Below are 22692 nucleotides of genomic sequence, written 5' to 3' on the forward strand. Positions count from 1 at the left end.
CCATGTTATTCTTTATGCTTTTGTAACATTCACTTCATTTTTTGTGTGTTTGTTCTTTCCACTCATGTTATTGTAGTAATTGTGTACATTGTTTTGTGACATAATTTCATCTATATTTTTCCATGTTTATCTGTATTTATCACACTCATTATTTGTTACAGCACAGTAATCTTCCATTAAATTCATGTACCACAATGTGTTTGGCCAAAACCCAATAAAAGGGTATGTGCTTTGCTTCTAATACTTTGCTTTCACAAGTGCTACTCTAAATATTTTGATATGTAGAGATTTCTTCTCAATGACCTCCTTGCTTTATAAGCCTCGTGAAACATATGGATCAAAGAATATGGATATTGTAGTCACCTTATTTTCATGTTTCAAAATGGCTTTCCAAAATAATTGTACTGATTTACAACTTCACCAAAAATGTGCTTACGTGCCCTTGCTACATTGACTTTTCCCATCTTTGTCATTTTTTCCCCAGGAAATTCACAGAATGTGAGGTGAAACCTCGGTATTGTTTTGATTTGAATTTATCTTATTATTCATTTATATCATTTTTATTATTCATTATATAATATTAAGGTCTTGTATCCATTTAGAAAGTTTTATCACGTATAATCTAAGGTAAATTTATGCCAACCTTTTTTTCAAAGTTTTTTTTTTCAGCATGTTTTATCAAATAAAGAGTTATTTCATAATTTACTTTTCTGGTTTACCAAACACTGGGATATTGAGTTCAATTCTTTCTCATTCTATCTTGTCTAGTCTGTTTAGCTCTTCTTTAGTTTTTAACTGATGTTAGACTGTTTTGATGATTACACATTTATGATATAGTTTGAGGTTTGGAAGTGCTGTTCCTCCTTTGTCCCTAGCTTTCTTCATAATTTCCTTTGGTATTTTAGATTTCTATTTGTTCTAAGTGAATTTTATTTTCCTTTTATTAAGTTCTGTAAAGAATTCTTTTGATAATTTGATTGGCATAACATTAAAAGTGAAAATAATTTTGACAGTACTGTCATGTTTTATCATATTAGTATGGCCTTGCCATGATCACTGAATGTTTCTGCAGCTTTTTAAGTTGTTCTTAATTATTCAGGAAGAACAATGTAATTGAATCTGTTGAAATTTTTTTGTCCTTTGGTAGATTCATTCTCATATATAATTTATGCATTGTGTGCTTACTTGGAATAGGACTTTTCTTTTGTTTGCAAGATTGTAGATTTTGTTATTATGTAGTACTGCTGTTAATTTTTGAGGGTTCATAGCCTGAAACCTTCCTGAAACTAGTTTCTTAGTTATATCTCTGCTAATTTCCTAGGAGTTTCTAAGTAAATTATTATTTATCAACAAATGGAAATAGTTTTATTTCCTTTTTACTTATCTTTCTAACATTAAATGAATTTTCTTGTCTTATTGCTATTCTATAAGTTTATAAAATAATAATGGCAAGAATGGAAATCATTATTTTACTCTAGTATTCATTGGGAAATGCTCTTGTTCATACCCATGGCATATGACTTTTGCTTTTGGCTTTAGCTAGGTACTTTTTATAAGATTAATCAAGGTCCCTCTATGCCTATACTTCATAGGATTTTTAGTTTAAATGCATGTGGTACTTTGTCAATGGTTTCTCTGTTTTATTGAGGTAATTGTGTGGTTCTGACTATTTTTTCTTTTGCTTTTAATATGATTATGTTGATTATTTTCTTAATATCAAACCATCCATCCTTTGCTTCTATGGTATAAATCCAATTTCATCATGATGAATGATTTTTTTTCAATGGACCACTCTTATCTGCTTAATAGTTTTATTTAAAATGCTGGAATCAATATTTATTAAGAATATTGGTCTATATTTCTCCTTCCATGCTTTATATATTAGGGATGTACTTGTGTGATAAAAATCATGTAGTATAGTGCTTTCTGTCTCAGTTTTTGAGAATAATTTGTATATTATTAAAAACCGACTTCATTGTTAACCAATCCCCCTTCATTGACAATCTGTTTCACATTATGTATGTCTCCTGCTGCCTCCTGATCCCCAGTTTCCTTCCACTGGTGCCCTACATCACATAAGGAAAGTCAGAATGCATCTTGTTTATCTTTGCTACTTCCACATCCTCTATTTGCCATCATTTTCATCAACACTCCTTTACAATTAATATAATACGATGCAAGAACTTTGTTCAGATTTATTATTTATCATATCTTCTTGTAAATGTCTTTTCTTAATGATTTTAGCACCTTCCTAAGGCTTACTCTTCCATGTCCACCCTTATCAACATCTTTGATAATTGCAATATTTAAATTCATGAACCTCACAATATTTTGGCCTCCCAGTTTATCCATCTCTTTCATGGTCATGACTTTCCTGTTCATTAAATCTAAAAAACATATAGAAAGAGTAATCACCCAAAACTGTTCTACATGCCCTTGCTACATTGACTTTTCCCATCTTTGTCATTTTTTCCCCAGGAAATTCACAGAATGTGAGGTGAAACCTCGGTATTGTTTTGATTTGAATTTATCTTATTATTCATTTATATCATTATTTTTATTATTCATTATATAATATTAAGGTCTTGTATCCATTTAGAAAGTTTTATCACGTATAATCTAAGGTAAATTTATGCCAACCTTTTTTTCAAAGTTTTGATGTCTATTATTACAAAGATCTTGATGTCTGTTATTACAATGTCCTGAATCTTCTTTCCATCCGTTCCATGATTTCAGGTCCCTTGATCTCTTTTTTTTTTTCTTTCCATTGGTCCAGCATCATTTTCATGACTTCATTTACTTCACTTAATAGTTGTGAAGTCACTCTAACAAAGCGCAATATATTGACACTAAATACTTGACCCCCCCCCCCAATCCACGGGTGGGGAATCTGCAGCCTCAAGGTCACATGTGGCCCCTTAGGTCCAAGGGGATTTGTTCTGTGAATTTTGGGTTCAATCAAAGGGCCACACTTCAGGACTAAGTGGGCCACATGTGGCCTCAAGGACACAGGTTCCCCACCCCTGCAAATCCTTTTTACTCACTTCTCCCTTCAGAAAGCCCTAGCAACCACCTTCTCTGTCTGTAACTTACAAGTAAGTGCATATTGATGGAGAAAAATCATAAAACTGACTTGATTGGGTCTGTTACAAATTTTTTTTTGTTATCTAACTTCAACTGGACTCTCACCACTGCACAGTAATCATTTTATTCATCTCTGCTTGGCTCCCCAAAGGATATTTCTTATAGCAGTATTTCCAAACTTTCTCTCTGTTCCCTTTACACTCCCTAAAACCACATATGACCCAGTAAATGATCTTGCCTCCTATGTTTCTGAGAGGATTATAAGAATTATAAATTTAAAAGTAGAAGAAATCTTAGAAACCATAATTGGAAGTTCCCTCACCTCTCCTAATCCATGACTCATATCTCTATTTCTTCACCTATCCTTTACTTTGTTTCATCCTCAGAGACTGAGGGAGTTTTCTTCCTTGTTCCTTTTATCCTTAATCCCAATTCCCTGCTTCCTTCTCAAGGTAATTCCCCAGTTAATTATACCCCTGTCATCTGTATCATTTTTTTACTGACTTCTGCCATATTACATATCAACATGCGTAAGTATCCCCTTGTTTAAAAAAACTAGGCAGCTAGGTGACAGAGCACTGGGCCTAGAGTCTGAAAGGCCTGAGTTCAGATCTAGCCTCAGACATTTACTAGCTATGTGACCCTAAGTAAATAACTAACCTTGTTTATCCCAGTTTCCTCATCTGTAAAATAAACTGGAGAAGGAAATAGAAACCACTTTAATATCTTTGCCAAGAAAACCCCAAATGGGGTCACAAAGAGTCAGACGTAACTGAAACTACTGAATAACAAAAAAATATTTTAATTGACATGCTTGTCCTATCATGGTATCATCTAGTACCTTCTGTTTAATTTTTTTCTTAAATTTTAAAGTAGTTGTCTACATTATTCAGGATTAATGCTTCCACCTCCTCACCACCAAGTTGCCCTTCAACCACTTATCTTCTGACTTCTGTCCCTACCTCTATATTAAAACTGCTTTATCATAACTGCCTTTATATGGTATTTTAAGGTTTGCAATGCATTTAGCAAATACCTCATTTTATCCTCACACCAACCTTGGGAGGTTATTATTATCCCTGTTTTACAGATGTGTAAACTGAGATAGACTTAATTTAAGTAACATACTCAGTCACACAGGTATTTCAACTCAAGTCTTCCTGACTCCAGGTTCAACATTCTATTACTTGCCCAACCTAGCTACTTCAATACTATCATCCATGTCTTTGAGAAGGATGCTGGCAACTGTCTATGTGGCACTCCAAATTGGTACCATCTTTTAAAAGAGTAATTTTTATAGTCTCACATCATCAGCTTCTATTCAATATTTTCTCTTGGTTGTCCTACAGTTATTTTCAACTCAATAGATCTTACACAGAATTTCTACCGTGAATTTGCCTTTCCTCCAAGCTTTCCAAAACTTATAAAGTCAGACCAATCCTTGTCTCTTCCTCTTTCCTTGCTCCTGCTACATAATAAGTTTCCAGATCTTAGACATTCTGTCTCTACATCATTGTTTTTATTTACCTCCTTCCCACTCACACTGGCACCATCTTACTTCAAGTTATAATTTTCTCTGCCTAGACTCTGGTAACAACCTCTTAATTGATCCCCATGCTTTTAGTTTCTCTACTCTAGTATCCGTCCTCCAAAGTGATCAAAACAATCTTCTTCAGACACAGGTCTTACCATGTCATTTCCTGTTCATAAGCTTTCAATGTCTCCTAATTGCATCTGGGAAAAATACATCCTGACATATAAGGAAAAAATTTGCCCTGGCATGTAAGGTGTTCCAAATCCAGTTCCTGTCTACTTTCTAAAATTTCTTTCATATGGCTAGAAAATTCTAAATCCCAGCCAAAATAAACTATTTTCTACTCCCTGAAGTTGACATTCAATTCATTAACTCAATAAAGATTTATTGTCCAGGGGGCGGAGCCAAGATGGTGGCTGGAAAGCAGGGACTTGCTTAAGCTGCCCCCTAAATCCCTCCAAACACCTGTAAAAATGGATCTGTACAAATTCTAGAGCTGCAGAACCCATGAAATTGCAGAGGGAAACAGGTATCCAGCCTAAGAGAGCCTGGGTGGTCGCCGGGAATGGTCTATCACATGGTGCTGAGAGCAGTCGGCCACCCCGCATGGGCCGTGCTGGGACAGACCAGATCCTGAGTCAGCCAGCTGGAACAGGCCTAGGGGCCATGAAACAGCGAGCTGTGGCAGTTACCACACTTCTCAACCCACAAAAGCCAAAAAGCAGGTTGGGGGAAACTACAGGATTGAATTTAGAGCGGTCCAACCGCCGCCAACTCTGGGAGTGGAGGAAGTGATGCAGTATTGGCCAAAGCAGCAGCAGTAAGCTCCTGAGGCTGCGTCCAGAGTGCCAGCATCAGTGGTTTCCCACGTCCCTGGCTCACACGGTGGAAGGAATCTAGTAGCAGATCACAGTGGGAGTACAAGGAGCGCTTTGTGGCCATGAAGGAAGATTCTCTTGCTGGGCCCTGTTCAAATCTGTATTGAGGTCCTGCTTGGCTGTTCTTGGGGGAGGAGGAAAGTTGGTGTGGCAGAGCCTAAGGTGACTGTGGAATAGAAGTAGCTCTGAAAACAGCAGTTCTTGGACCCTAAAGCTTGGGACAAAGTACTCTCTACTCTACAAGCAGTCATATCTTGACAAAAAAGCTCAAGGGTCAAGTAGTTGGCTGGGAACATGAACAGGCAGAACAAACAAACTCAGACTCAGACTCAGACACAAACTCAAACTCTAGATTCCTTTTTTGGTGACAAAGAAGACCAAAACATACAGCCAGAAGAAGAACATAGAGCCTACATCAAAAACTTCCAAGAAAAATATGAATTGGGCTCAGGCCATGGAAGAGTTCAGAAAGGATTGGGAAAAGCAAGTAAGAGAAGTAGAGGAAAAATTGGGACAAGAAATGAGGGTGATGCAAGAAAACAATGAAAAACAAGTCAATGACTTGCTAAAGGAGACCCAAAAAATACTGAAGAAAATAACACCTTAAAGAATAGACTAACCCAAATGTCAAAAGAGCTCCAAAAAGCCAATGGGGAGAAGAATGCCTTGAAAGGCAGAAAGAGCCAGATGGAAAAGGAGGTCCAAAAGACCACTGAAGAAAATACTACCTGAAAAAGTAGACTGGAGCAAGTGGAAGCTAGTGACTTTATGAGAAATCAAGATATTATAAAACAGAACCAAAGGAATGAAAAAATGGAAGATGATGTGAAATATCTCATTGGCAAAACCACTGACCTGGAAAATAGATCCAAGAGAGATAATTTAAAAATTATTGGACTACCTGAAAGTCATGATCAATAAAAGAGCCTAAACATCATCTTTCAAGAAATTATCAAGGAAAACTGCCCTGATATTCTAGAACCAGAGGGTAAAACAGAAATTGACAGAATCCACTGATAGCCTCTTGAAAAAGATCCCAAAAAGAAAACTCCTAGGAATATTGTCACCAAATTACAGAGTTTCCAGGTCAAGGAGAAAATACTGCAAGCAGCCAGAAAGAAACAATTTGAATATTGTTGAAACACAATCAGGATAACCCAAGATCTGGCAGCTTCTACATTAAGGGAACAAAGGGCTTGGAATATGATATTCCAGAGGTCAAAGGAGGTAGGATTAAAACCAAGAATCACCTACCCAGCACAACTGAGTATCATGCTCCAAGGCAAAATATGGATTTTCAAGAAAATAGAAGACTTTCAAGTTTTCTCAATGAAAGGACCAGAGCTGAATAGAAAATTTGACTTTCAAATACAAGAATCAAGAGAAGCATGAAAAGGTAAGCAAGAAAGAGAATTTATAAGGGACTTACTAAGTTGAACTGTTATGTTTACATTCCTAGATGATGTGTGTAATTCATGAGACCTTTCTCTGTATTAGGGGAGTTGAAGGGAATATAGACAGAGGACACACTGTCAGTTGAATATGAAGGGATGATATCTAAAAAAATGAAATAAATTTAAGGGGTGAGAGAGGAATATATTGAAAGTGGGAGAAGGGAGAGATAGAATGGGGTAAATTATCTGACGTAAAAGTGGCAAGAAAATGCAGTTTGTTGGAATGGAAGAGGGGCAGGTAAGCGTGAATGAGTGAATCTTGCTCTCATGGGATTTGACTTTAGGAGGGAGTAACATACACACTCAATTGGGTATCTTACTCCACAGGAAAGTAGGGGGAAGGGCATAAAAAACAGGGGATGATAGAAGGGAGGGCAGATAGGGGGAGGAGGTAATCAAAAGCAAACACTTTTGAAAAGCGACAGGGTGAAGGGAGAAAACTGAATAAAGGGGGACAGGATAGAATCCAAGGAAATGTAGTTAGCCTTTCACAACATGAGCATCGTGGAAGTGTTTCACATAATGATATATGTGGCCTATGTTGAATTGCTTGCCTTCCCAGGGAGGGTGGGTTGGAAGGAAAGAGGGGAGAGAATTTGGAACTCAAAGTTTTAAAAGCAGATGCTTAAAAAAATAATTTTTTTTTGCATGCAGCTGGGAAATGAGATATATAGGGAATGGGGCATAGAAATCTATCCTGTCCTACAAGAAAGTAAGGGGAAAGGGGATGGGTGGGGAGTAGGGTGACAGAAGGGAGGGCTGACTAGGGAACGAGGCAATCAGAATATATGCTATCTTGGAATGGGAGGGAGCATAGAAATAGGGAGAAAATTTGTAACTCAAAATCTTGTGGAAATCAGTGTTAAAAACTAAAATATCAAATTAAAAATAGGATATTAAAAAAGGTTTATTGTCCACAACATGTAAATCACTGTGCTAGCTTCTTCAAATATAAAAAGAAAACAAAAATAGGCTCTGTTCTCATGGAGCTTAAATCGTAGGTGGCACAGTAGATTGATTACTGCAACCAAAGTCAGGAAAAACTGAGTTCAAATACCATCTTACGTACTTAGCAGCTGAATGACACTGAGTCACCTAACCACTATCTGCCTCAGTTTTCTTGTCTGTAAAATCAGAATAAAATAGCACCTATCAAGCAGGGATGTTGTGAGGGTCAACAGAGATAATATTTGTAAAGTATTTTACAAATGTTTAAGCTTATTTTTATTATTAATTTTATAAAGAAAAATGTTTCTATCCTCTCGGAAATAATGCCTGCAATATTCTTCCTATTTTTCTCCCTTCAGAATACTTGTCTTCCTTCAAAGCTCAGGTTAAGAGTCACCTCCTCTATGAAATTTTCCTTGATCCCTTTGGCTATGAGCCCTCTCTCCTGTTTCAGTTTCTCTTATATTGTATTTATCTGTGTGCATATTGTTGCCTCCTTGGACAATAAACTCTCTGAAGTCAGGGGTGTTTGTTTTTCTTCTTTTAGATCTCCAATATGTAGCCCGGTGCCTCACACCTCATAGCCATGACTATTTGGTGAATTGAAACTCTGCATTCCATTGAATGCACAAGATTTTAGAGAATGGTATTGTGATCTTTCACCAATAATCTTATTAATGGGAATCAACCCTAAGTTTGTAAGTGAATTAAAAGAAAAGAAATGAAAATGCAGACTTTCTGTACAAAAAAAAATGTACATAGTGGTACTATTTATAACTGTGAAATATGGGAAGCAAACTCAATATCCAATGAATATGGATTGGCTGAAGCAACAGTAGTATATTAAGGAAATGGAATAGTACAGCACCACTAAAAATTATAACATAAAAAAAGAAATAGAGAAAAAAGTTTTTACAATAACATAATAAACAGTCTGCATAGACATTAATTAAGGATATGTTACATACAATTATAAGAATGTCTAAGTGCAAAAATATAGCCTCCACTGAGCAACAGATTCATCGAATGGATATAGAGGTTACCTCAAGCCAGGAAAATCTCAGGTAAACTTTTGCCACTGTTAAACAATAGCTGTGAGAACTTCCTCAACTTTTCAGTGCTCTAGCCAGACATCGCAAACATGTGGCCTACCTATCTGAAACATGCTGGAACCACATCAAAATGTAATTGGAAAGTCCTCAACAAAAAATAAAAATAAAAATATACAATGTAGATTATGTTCATTAGTGGTTTTCTAAGTCAGTAGGCCCTCGGGGATACATTTTTCTTAAATTTAATATCACTGCTGTAGGGAGCTGTTTAAGCCAAATAGTTGCAGAGAAGTTGCCACTCTGCATTGTTAGAGGGAGCTTCCTCATCTGGGGTTCCTATATACCAAAAGAATCGTAGGTCCAGTCTCTTTTCCTATTCCTATAGCTTTTACTAAAGCAAAACTTCAGTGACTCCTTGGAGTGGTATTGTAGGCTGTTAGGCAACAGAGGGAATAGACTTACAGAAAGGAAGACATGAATTTGAATCTTGCCTAAGACGCTTACTAACAGTATGATGCTGAACAAGTCGTTTTACCTATATCAGGCTCAGTTTCCTCTCCTGTAAAATTGGGATAATAATGGTAGCAATTCATTACAGGTGATAATAATGTCATCACAGGTTTGTTTTGAGGATAAAATGAGAGATCTCAAGCAAACTTTAAAGTGTTATATGAATTCTACCTATTATTTCTATTAGTACAATAACAGTAATTGCTTTATGTGTTAAATAATATACTATAACATTCAAAAAATATATTTATATATATTACAATATATTGTGTATTATATAATATATAATTCTATCTTACAGAATATTATATAATATGTAATGTTGTATAATATGTATAATAAATATATACTATAATATAATTTTATACATAACAATATATCATTAATTTAATATATCATAAATACATATTAATAGTATATAACCCATAGTATAAGTATTATAGTAAAATATATTTCATTATATATATTTGCTATATATGATATATAACTGCTCATAATAGTTATTATTTTTGCCTTGTGTATAATATAGCATATTTTATTTCTATTATTATTATTATTACTGCTACTCCTGTTACTGTAAATCTAGAAGGGATCCTTGACATCATTTAAGCTGATTCTTTCATATCACAGGCTGGGGAAATGAGACTGGAAGCATCAATTACTTGTTCACAGTCACTCAGGTACAAATTATCGAGCTGGGCTTCGATCCTTGGGCTTCTAATTTCAAATTTCATACTCTTTGCACTGCAGCATGTTGCTCCTCATGTGCCCTCACATTGTATATTCCATTCCTTCAATTTGTACTGTTCTTTCAGGATTCTAGGTCTTTGCACCCCAAGGCTAGATGACTTGGTTGCATCGCATCATATCTATCTCTTAAAATTCTTCCTATACCTACATATTATTTTCCAGTGTAGTAGACAGATGGCCAGGCAGGACTCTGAGAGTTTTGAGTTCTTCTTTTTTTACATTAGGGTTTTGCCTCCATTTTTATTTCTATTTTTTAGATTAATTAATTTATTTTTAGTTTTCAACATTCATTTCCACAAGATTTTGAGTTACAAATTTTCTCCCCATCTCTCCCCTCCCCCACCCCAAGAAGGCATGCATTCTGATTACACCTTTTCCCAGAAGTCCTGTGCTCTAATCTTGTACCCTCATTTGTGAATTGTGAGACACTGAACTACTTCTTGCCTCAGTTTCTGTTGATTGATAACAAAAAGATTATAGTTATATTATTTCTCTCCGCACCGAGATTGTAAAAATAAATGTTCACAGGATCATACATTAAAAGGTAGAAGGGCCCAGAGAGGCCATGGAAACCAAACTCCTCATTTTACAGCTGAGATAGCTGAGACCCAGAAAAATTAAATGACTTGTCCAAGGTCACACAGATAGTAATTGACATAGGCTGGATTTGAATCTAGTCCTTGAACTACAAGGCTTGTGTTATTGATACCATTGCACACTGTCAGTCAGTCAACAAGCATTTATTAAGCACTTACTATGTGTCAGGCACTATGTTTAAATACTAGGGATAGAAGGAAAGGCCAAAAGACTGCCCCTTCACTCAAGAAGCTCATATTCTAATGGAGGAGAAAATACATTAATAATTGTATACATGTAAGATATAAATATAACAATAGATGGAAATATGTGTATATATGCACTATCTGTCTCTATCAATATAGATATTGTTATCTAGGTATAAATTTTGAGATATTGATATAGATATCCATCTATCTATCTATTTATATATGAAAACACTAGCATCTGGGGGTGGGGGGTAAGTAAGACCTCCTGAAGCAGGTAGAATTGTTAGAATTGTATGAGTAACCACAGGTAGATCATTGTAGGTGGGTGAACTATGTGGAGGGGATTAAAGCTTATGAGCAAATGGAGAATAGGAAGTGAGCAGGTTGTGAAAGGCTTTAAAAGCCAGATAAAGGATTTATATTTGATTCTTTGGAAAAGAGGGAGCCACTTGAGTTTATGAGTAGAGGGCATAGTAGATCAGTCCTATGCTTTGGGAAAATCACTTAAGCAGCTGAATGGAGGTTGGACAGGAATGGGAAGAAAATTGGGGCAGGTAAACCAATTAGTGCCATAACTCAGACTAGAGGTGATGAAGGGAAGTATGGTGGTGGTGGCAGTTTTAGAGAAGAGAAGGGGGCAAATACAATCAATGTTGTGAAGGCAGAAACAAGACCTGATAACAAATTGTGTATTTGTTGCAATGTATAACTGAGGAGCTGAGGATGAAACTGAAACTGAGATCCTGGAAAATTAGGATGGTGGTGCCCTCAACAGTAATAGGGAATTTCGGAAAAGGAGAACATTTGGAGGGAAACAAGATGAGTTTTGTCTTGAACATGTTGAGTTTGAGATGCCTATGAATCATTCAATTCAAGATAACGAAAACACAGTTGATGACATAGGATGGGATATCAGGAAAGAGTCTAGAGCTGTTTATACAGATTTGAAAATCAAACTGCTCCATATATTATATGCATATTTTGTGTTTGATTTAAAAGTATTCCATGAAAGTTAGCATAGACCTACATCTCACCAAAATGCCAAGATAAAATCAAAATCAATAGATTATTTATTTTTATTTTTTATAAATAATTTAGACATTAAGGATGATATAAGTAAATCAGAGTAGTGTGGGAAAATGTATGTGTCAGATGTATGGATAAAGGAAGAATTTATGACTAAAGAAGAGATAGAGAGGATAACAGGAAGTAAAATAGATAATTTTGATTGCTAGAAATTAAAAATCTCTTGCACAAATAAAACTAATGCAGTCAAAATTTATGGAAAACAGAAAAGTGGGAAAATATTTACACCACATTTCTCTGATAAAGGTCTCGTTTATCAAACATATAGGGAAGTAGGTCCAATTTATAAAAATAAAAGCCATTCCCCAGTTGACAAATGGTCAAAGGGTATGAAGAGGCAGTTTTCAGAAGAAGAATCACAGATATCGACAGTCACATGAAAAAATGCTCTAAATCACTAGTCATTAGAAAAAAAAAAAGAATTAAAACAACTCTGAGCTACTTCCTTACATCTGCCAGAATGGTTAACATGATAGAAAAGGAAAAAAAATGAAAAATGCTGGAAGGGATGTGGAAAAAAAATAGGGCAATAATTCACTGTTGGTAGAGTTGTGACCTAGTCAAACCATTCTGGAGAACAATTTGGAACTATGTCCAAAGGACTATAAAACTGTGCATACCCTTTGACCCAGAATACCATTACGAGGACCTACATCTAAAAGAGATCAAAGAAAAGGGTAAGGGACCAATTTGTACAAAACATATTTATAACAGCTCTTTTTGTGGTGGTAAAGAATTAACAATTGAGGGGAAGCACATCAATTAGGATTTGGCTGAACAAGTTGTGGTCCGTGACAGAATCATATTGTGCTATAAAAAGTGATGATCAGAATAGTTTCAGAAAAATCTGGGAAAACATATGAAATCATGCAAAATGAAGCAAGCAGAACCAAGAAAACATTGAACACAATAATGGCAATATTGTAAAGATGATTAACTTGAAAAACATTGCTACTTTACTCAAGACAATGATCCAAGACAGTTCCATGGGACCATTGATAAACAATGATATTCACCTCCAGAGGCAGACCTGATAAACTCTGAATGCAGATTGAAATTTACCTTTTTAACTTTAGTTTTATTGTTTTTAAATGTTTTCATTTGCAACATGACTAATATGGAAATATGTTTTGCATGAGTTCACATGTGTAATCAATATCAAATTGTTTGCCAATGAAATTAAAGAGATTTTGGAAGTCAAAATTTTTTGAAAAGGAAATGATTTAAAAATTTTCATGTAACTGGAAAATATTTGATGTACAAAATAAAAATATATTTAAGAAATATAGAAAAAGCATTCAATGCATCAAATGCTATCATAGGAAAAATATATAAAGTCAGAGGCCCACTGAAATACTTTTGAAGGAGAATATTTCAGATATTAAAATATGTAATATAGAATGTTAATGATATTCCTAATGTATCTGAAAAGGTACCTCATGTCATCAAGGTCATTACCTCGTAACAAATAGGAATCTTCATTTACATTAAGTAATAATTGGTTTGTGCAGTAAGATTGAGTGAGACACCCTTTTCCAAATTAGCAAAGGCTTCCAACATAAAGTAAGCTTGGCATGTTTAAAGCTTTTAGGCATATGCTTCTTGAGACAGCTCCTGGGAGACAACTCAAGTTCCATTTCCTTCTATAGAAACTTTGGAAGGCTGACAAACCGGAAACATTTCTGAGGTCATCAAGACTGTATAAATAATTCAGTTAAACCAATATTGTGTAGACCTAGTTGTACTACCTGATTCCAAGAATATGGGATATGACCACAACTCTAAGGAGTCCAAATCATGTTGACTTAATTCTTTTTGCATTTAAATTCTTTTTTTTTGCTTATTTATTTATATGCCATTAACTATATCTCTGCTTTCCTTCCTGAGCTTTTATAGTCAATCAAGAAGCATAAATTAATAATCATTGCTAGCATTAATACAACGCCTACTATGTGCTAGGCACTGTGCTAAGTGCTTTACAAATATTTTCTCTGCAAAGTAGGTGCTTTTATCATCCCAGTTTTACTGCTGAGGAAACTAAGACAAATAGGAATTGAGTTATTTGCCCCAGGTCAGCTAGGTGGCACAGTGGATAGGACACTAGGTTTAGAATCAAGAAGACTCATCTTCATGAGTTCAAATCCAGCCCCATATGCTTTATAGCTGTGTGACCCTGGGCAAGTTACTTAAACCTATTTGCTTCAGTTCTTCATTTGCATCAGAGAAGGAGAAGGAAATGGCAAACTGCTGTAGCGTCATTGCCAAGAAAACCCCCAAAATGGGGTCATGGAGAGTTAGACATGGCTGAAATAACTGAACAACAACAACACATCTGAATGTAACTAAGACTGAATCTGAACTCAGTTCTTCATGACTCTAGGCCTGCCTATTGTGTTCTGTCCACTGTGCCTTCTACCTGTTTTTAAGATCTAAGTTGGCATTCCAGATTTAGAGACAATTATGGGCCAGGCCTGTGCTAGAGGTTGTGGATACAAAGCCAAAAGGCAAAATAGTCCTTGCCTTCAAGGAGCCTACATAATTACAAAAGAGACAGAAAGTACATATATAGGTATAAATGAAACACATAGTTGGGGGAGGAGATGATGGGAGGGAAAGGCACTAGCAACTGTGGTAGAAGGTAAAGGCCTCATAAAGAAGGTGGCACTTTAACTGAGATATTTAGAAACCAGGGATTTGAGGCAGAAATGAAGAGGAAGAGCACTCCAGGCATACAGGATAAAGGCATGAGATGGAATATATAGTACTCTGTGTGAGGAACAACCAGAAGACAATTTAGACTCTGCTACAGGTTCCATGGAAGAGAGAGAAACATAGACTCAGTTCTTGGAAAAGACCTTTTATCAATTGGCATTGCAAAAAAGCAGTTACAAAACTTTTCACTGCCCAAACTTGGAGTATACTTGTCCCCAAGTATCCCGAGTCTTCAGGGAGTGAAGGGTGGGGAGAAGCATGTATTAGTATGTACCACATTCTGCACTAAGTGCTTTACAAATAGTATCACATAATGTCTCATGGGGTGAAAATGTCTCACCAGGTGAGAGTAGACATAACCTTATAATACAATGATAGTGAGGCTAAGATGTAGGGAACATAAGTGCCCATGGCAACTTGCAACACTGTCCTGAGAGTAATAACTGGATTTTTCCAGTAGGAGGAAACACAAAAATACACAAAGACAACACATTAAAAGGAATTGTGCCCTTGCTGAGGGAGTAGGCACTCACATACATGCCAGAGGTGGCAAACATTCCAGAAGAGCAATGTAAGACCACTGATGAAGAAGTCTGTGTCCAGAACAAGGAGATGATGGCTGGGATTACTCATTCCACCATTCTATCTGGTAGCTTTTCATTTCTAATAATAATTCTTGCTTTCTAGATGCTAAGCTGTTTTAGTTTCTCTACCAGTGGAACATTGTATGTTCTGTCAATGACCTGTTTTTGACACCCTGGTACAAGACCCTGATCTCCTCACCCTTATTATATCTCTAAAGGATAGCAAGTTCACCTAGAGGGAACAATTCAATGTTAGCACTTTCTCTGCAATTTATATTAGAGGAATGCCTAGAGCACTGAGGCATTAAGTGACTTACTCAAGGTAGCAAGCTAATATATAGCAGAGGTGAAACTTGATCCCAGACCTTCCTAGCTTCATGGCTGGCACTATATTTTGCCTCCTCTCAAGACATAGACTATAACATAGATTATGAGAGCATCATCTTTCATCCCTCATTCTTGTGTCAGTAACAGTTTCTTTACAAAGGGAAGGTATAATTAATCTTTAATTACAACAAGAACAGCTATTATTTAAATAGTTCCTACTACATACCAGGAATGAATGGTGCTTTACAAATATTGTCTCATTTGATCCTCACAACACTGGGAAGTAGTTGTTATTATTTTCCCCATTTTGAAATTGAGGAAAATAAGGCAAAGAGAGGTTAAATGACTTGCTCAAGGTCACACAGCTAGTAAGTGCCTGAAGGTTGATTTGAACTCAGATCTTCTTGATTCCAGGCCCAATGTTTTACCCAATGTCTAGCTGCCTTGCAGAAGATATCACTGTACCAGAAATGTCAGAATTTTGACTTGTCTTTCATGAGAGAAGGCTAGAAATAAATGCTAGGAAGAGATAAAGCAGGAATATCTCTCTTTGCAGTGATTCAATTTTGGTCATATGGACATGCAGTGTATGATTTTTATGTATGTTTCATGTTCCTTCATTATTAAGTCAAGGTAGGAACCCTTTCTTCCTGCCATTTTTAGTTCAGTAGCATGAATGAAACTTATTAGGATTGTTTTGAAGTTTGGGTGTTTGTTACTAGAAGATATAATTAGAATGATAGGTAAGTCTGACATCATGCTGTTTTATGAGTGTGAAAAGTTTACAATTTATAAGCATTTATAGGCCAGAAGCATTTATCCTACCTAAGATTTTGTTTCAAGCACCAGTGAAGGAATTTACATATTCCTGGGCCATTAGAGAAAATTAGTTTCTACTTAAACTTGAGTCATTCACCATAAAAAGATAGGGCAAATCACAGCACCAGGGAGCTTATGTTTGCCTAATGGGACAGATTAACATTAAGTGATCTATAGTAATGCATGAAAGCCTGTGTATGAAAAGCTGATTTTAAATCTGAAGTTAGGGAATTTTCACGGTATTTTGGAAAGACCACTGACCTGAGTGTTGAAGGACCTGTGTTCTATTACTTCTGCCATTAACTTGCTATGGGGACATGGGGAAAGTGATTTAACCTCACTGAGCCTCAGTTTTCTCATCTGTAAAGTGAGGAGGTTGGACAAGCTGCCATTTAATTTCCATTCCAGTGCTAGTATTCTATATTTATATGATGATGACTTGTGATTGCAGGTGTCCCTGGATAGACAGATGCACAGTATGACATGGTAAATGAAAAAATCCAGGTAGAGATCTTAACTGAAGCTATGAGGGTAGGGGAATGAGGAGAAGTGCTGGACCGATTGAGAAGAGATATCACAGATGTTACAAGAAAGTTACTTTGGTGAAAGAATTAGTGAACATGAGATACTGATAATGATAAATCTGGCATTGTTTTTCAGGGATAACAATTGTGCATTTAAGTATAGATGAGTTCATATCCAGCCTGTGAAATAATATTAAGTTAGCAGATAGAAGACCAGAGCCTAAACAAATATAAGAAAACATTAATATCACATTTTAAAAAATCAGCCCTTTATTGAAATGTCTGACAGTTGAACTTTATATAGGGATTAATCCCTCCATGTATGCATGTGCATGCATCCACATAGACACATTCATAATCTGCCCTGGGATTAAATTTTATATCAAAACAAACATTCTCCCCTTGAGCTCTTTTAGTATATACCATAGCATTCATGTGTGTGCTTTTACCACTAATGTAAATCCTAAGCTTAATAAATGATTTTCAAGTCTAGCTGTGGCACACATATTCATCCCCGCATGGTCAGTCTTGCAATGGTCAGTGACTAAATTAAATACACATTTTGTAGGGAACAATTTGAGCAAGATAAAGACTAACTTAAGAGATTCAAAATAATTTTTTTTCTGGAAAAAGGGTAAGAGTTCAGCCTAGAGCCAATGACAGGCCCCTGAGGAACCCCAGTAAATGAAAATGTCATTAAATATGACAAAGTATCTACAGAATGCAAAACACCAATGAAGAAACTAGTCAAGATGCAGAGTTCAGATAAGATATAGTTTCTGCTCTCATGGAGTTTAAAATCTATTAGACATAACAGAAGAAAGACATAATAGACATTTATATGATAAGTGCATTTGAGAGTTACAGGACTGATGTCTGAGGAGTAATGCCATTACTAACTGGGTAGAACAGTGGAAAGGTAAGTGTGGTAGAGTGAAAATAATCCTGGACATGGAATCTGGAGACAATCTGATTTGAATCTTGTCTTAGACACTTGCTAGCCACGTGAACATGGGCATGTTACTTATGACCAGGGGTGCATTGGAGCCAGGTATACCTCAGAAATCAGCAAATGCTTGGAAATAAGTGCTTGATTAGTTCTGTTAATTGTCTAGATTTAGGAAAGTTATGAAGGAAATGTTAACAATGCAGATTAAAATTAACAGTGTGCTATATGTTTTCAGAGGGCTGGTTGTTAAATATTTACTTGTAATACCCTGCTTGTGATTCTCTCAAAATAATCTTCCCAGTCTGTTAAATTGGTATTATAATAGGACCTATAACTACTATTTCCCAGGGATATTGTAAGGTTATAGGAGGATAACATATGCTAGGTACTCAGTTCATCTTCAAAAGTTATTATTAAATTATTACATTAGGTCATTAGGGTTTCTTGAAAGAAGTAGCTTATACTTCAAGAAATTTGTGAACTTATTAGAGTAGGTATTCTCTCCATTGGTACAAATGACATCCCATTCTATGCATTTCTTGCCCATGTCTTTTTCTAAATCCTTTATAAAGAATCTGTCCAATGCAATAAAAAAAAAACTTGTTTCTGGTTGTTTTAACATCTTGTTAATATTAGTGCAACACTCTGTCTACCCCTCCGCTATCTCTAATCCTCACTGCATGGGCAGCCATGTCATTTGCCATTCTTATCCTTGCTTATCTCTTTAATTCCACTTCTTGAATGCAAATAATAACTGGCAATGTGTGATAGTCTACTGATACCAACTGTATCTTCTTATTATGCTTTGGACTTGTTATAAAAGCAATTCTTCTGAGAGAGTGGTGTTTCATGTTCTTTCACAGCCATGTTGCATCACTCGGAGAATATTGGTATTTATGGGGGAAAAAGGTTTTGGATCATTGAAAGGGTCAATGAAGTTTCCCAGATGGAATCTGATCCACTTTACTTTCCCTATTCAATGTAGAGTCCAGCTCATTACTGTCTATAGCACTTGCGCAAGTCTTATATGAACCAATAAATGATTGAAAACCTTAAACCATTTTTGTGTGACTCAGTATTTTAACACAGAGACTAGAATCACAAAATCTTAGAAATGGAATAGAATTGAGAAGTCTACTCCCACATTTACCTGAATAGGAATGTGCTCTACAATATCTACAGCAACTTGTTCTCCAGCTTTTGCTTGAGTGAGGGGGAATCCACTACCATTTGAAATAGGCCATTCCATTTTTGGACAACTCTGATGGTTAAGAATTATTTTTTAACCTTACGTCAAGCCTAAATTTGCTTTTCTGGACTTTCTACCAATCAGTATTTGTTCTATACTCTGAGAAGAAGCAGAGCAAATGTGATCCATCTTATACATGGTAGCCCTTAAATAATAGAATACAGTAACCATTAACACCAACCCCATCTAGTCTATTCTTCTGCACTAACCATTTGACATTTAAAACAATCCTATGAGGTATGGTTTTTCATCTTCATTTCACAAATCTGGAAACTGGGGCCCAGACAGTATAAGTGGCATGTATCTCTTCACACAGGTAACAAGTATCAGAAGCAGAATTCAAAACCAGGTCTCTCCTGACTCCTAGCCCAGCACATTCCACAAAGTTGTCTGTTTTGCATTCCCCTCTCTATCCTGGGCCCACATTTCTGGAAATGTTCTTCCTAAAATTTCATGCCAGGAAATTAATACAATATTCCAGATGTGGTCTGACCAGGGCAAAATACAAGTGCTATGCATCTATTAATGCAGCTTAAGATCAAATTAGTTTTTTTGGCTTCTACAACACACTGCTGAATCATAATGAGTGTGCAGTTCTCTAAGAGTTCCGAGGCTTTCTCCTCACTTTTAGCTGCTCATCTCCCTGTCCAAATAAGATAATATTTGTAAAGTCTTTTGAAAACCTTAAAGCATTATAAAAATGCAATTAGTATTATCATTTTACGCTCACCCAGTTATTTTTAACTCATCTATAGAACTTTCCATTTACATTGGAAGCATATCAAAAGTTGGTGTTGTTTGTTTGTTGTTGTTGTTTCCCAAAATCTAGACACAATGTGTATATTATTTAGCTAAATTATAGGTTAAGTAGCCTGTCAAAAAAAGAAAGAAAATGAGATGAGTCCGGCATGACTCATGCTGACCGATATTGCTTGGGTACAAATTGCTGCCTTCAATATTCTTCCATATAGACCCTCAGTTCCCAATTTATAATGTCAAGGAGGACTTGCAGAAATCAATGAAGGGTGAGGAAGAAAAGAGAAATGGAAATATAAGGAGTTATGGTCAAATGGGGGAATATCAGAGTTTGAGAGAATAGAGGCTGCATGGATATGAATGGAAGTGAGATTTAAGATATGGGTGGACCTCACTGTGAGTGGCAGAGGTTGAGTGAAGATGGAGATTATGTGCGTTGAGGAAGTTGATGATCTAACTAGTCAGAGTGTTTAGAGGATATAACTATGTATAAGGAATTTGCAAAATATGAGGGGGTTGGGGGAAGGGTAGAAATGCAAAGGAGAAAATTAAATTAGACAGAGTCATACCAGGATGGGGGATATGAATCCTTATTTCTCAGAATGGCAAGGTTTTTTTTTGAAAGGGCACCATCGTTTCTTTCTTGGAGGTTCTTCCTCTGCCTATTTTTCTGGAAGTGTCCTTGCTAGATTGCTGTCCAAGACCTACTCACTAACTTGATGTATACAGAGTTCCTTTCTTGGGTCCTTTTCTCTGCCCAATTTCTCTTAGTGATCTTAACAGCTCCTAGGGTTTCAAATATCACCTCTATGCCAAAAACTGCCAGATGCACATATCCAATCCTATTCTATCTTCTGATCTTCAGTCCCACATTACTTCGTATTGAATATTTCCAACTGGATGCCCCATAAATATTACTAACATAACATGTTTTTTAAAGAATCCGTTATTTCCTATTTCCATTCCAGAACACTATAAGGCAAGCACTCTTTCTATACTATATCTGAGGCCACAACAAATTTTATATTCAACAAGATTTATTTATTTTCCCTTAATTCTCATATCTAATTTGGTGCCATCTTGCAGATTCTATTTTTAAGAAAACATCTTTCATTTGTCTCATTTTCCCTTCTCACAGCCCACTACCTTAGTTCAGGGCCTCATCAATTTCTAAATAGATTACTGCACTCCTAATTGCAATGAGCACTAAAGCTTCTGTTAAAACAGAAGCTAAGTGTTTTCTCTATATCCAGCCTCTCCCCTCTCTAATCCTCCACACAGCTGACAAATTTGTATTCCTAAAATACAGGTCTGACCCACGTTATATCCTTTCTCAAGAAGTTTCAGTGACTATGATATTATACTAATTATCCTTTTCAGCATTCAAAGTCCTTCGAAATCTGGTTGTAACCTACCTTCCCAGTTAGATGGCAAATCACCCCTCAAGCCATCTATGTCCTAGCCAATATGGGTTACTTGATTTTTCCTGTATACGAAATTCTATTTCTTGACTAGTTGCCTTTGTTCAGATTCTCCATCACACCTAGAATACCCTCCCTCATCACCTCTTAGACTATTTAGCTTCCTTCAAAGCTCAGCTAAAGTTACACAATAGACCAATCCTGATTCTCTGGCTGCTAGTGACTTATCATAACAATCCCTTTGAACTTACTTTATATATCTAGTGTGTATGTATGTATATATACATACATGCATACATATGCACATGTATGTGAGTGTGTTCAATTTGTTCTTGATAGAATGTAAGACTCGACTGTCTTTGTATCTCTAGCACTAGCAATGTCTTGTAAACGGAGTGGATAAGTGCTTGAATTAATTAAGTGCTTCAAAGTACACTTTCAACAGGGTGATAAATTCAAAATTTCCTAGGATTGACCTCTACCTTCTCAAGCTGAATCCCAGGTAAATAGTGCATAATGCCCCTTCCATCTTCCTCACCCTGTTGCTTACCCAATGTAAAAACATCCTTAATCATGCGTCTAGGTAATTGTGCCTAGCAATTTGAGAAAGGAAGGTAGGTGGCTGGTCTTGTATACTGATAGATGATTTGACAAGTTTCTGGAGGTTATGATACATATGGTAGGACTAAAGCTCAAAGAATAAAAGGTTTATGTGATGGTGACAAAAAGTGGTCTGGAAGTGGTACTAAGGATTATGGAGTATGCCTCCTTCTCCTCTAGGCTTACCTGTTAGGTGGCAAGATACAAGTAATCATCTGTGCTGAAGAAGGTGGCCAAAAGTTTTATGTCTTTTGGAGGGAGTAAAGTGAAAGTGAGAATGTGTGAAGCATGATGGTAAAAGACTGAAATATGGTACTCATTCTCCAGGCTTCTCTGGTGATTGAGAACAGTATCAGGAAAATGGTAATGTGGGACAAAACATCAGGAGAGAGAATAGGCTGAATATAAATTTATCTACATAGATAGGATAGAATCAATCCATGGGAACTATTGAGATCACCCCAACATACAGTACAAAAAAGAAGAGCCTTCTTTTATATGTACAGTTAGAAGGTGGTTCATGGATGATGATCCAGCAATGATGCTGCCTGTAGAAAGGGCAGGGAAGGCCCCACCTTTAGCAAGATAATGTTAGCAACTTGAAAAAAGGATACCACTCAGAGAAAAAAAAAAGGCTGTATCTCATATCCTGTCATGGCTCTGCTTAAGT

This window comes from Trichosurus vulpecula, chromosome 8, assembly GCF_011100635.1.
Source record: "Trichosurus vulpecula isolate mTriVul1 chromosome 8, mTriVul1.pri, whole genome shotgun sequence".
NCBI classification, from domain to species: Eukaryota; Metazoa; Chordata; class Mammalia; order Diprotodontia; family Phalangeridae; genus Trichosurus; species Trichosurus vulpecula.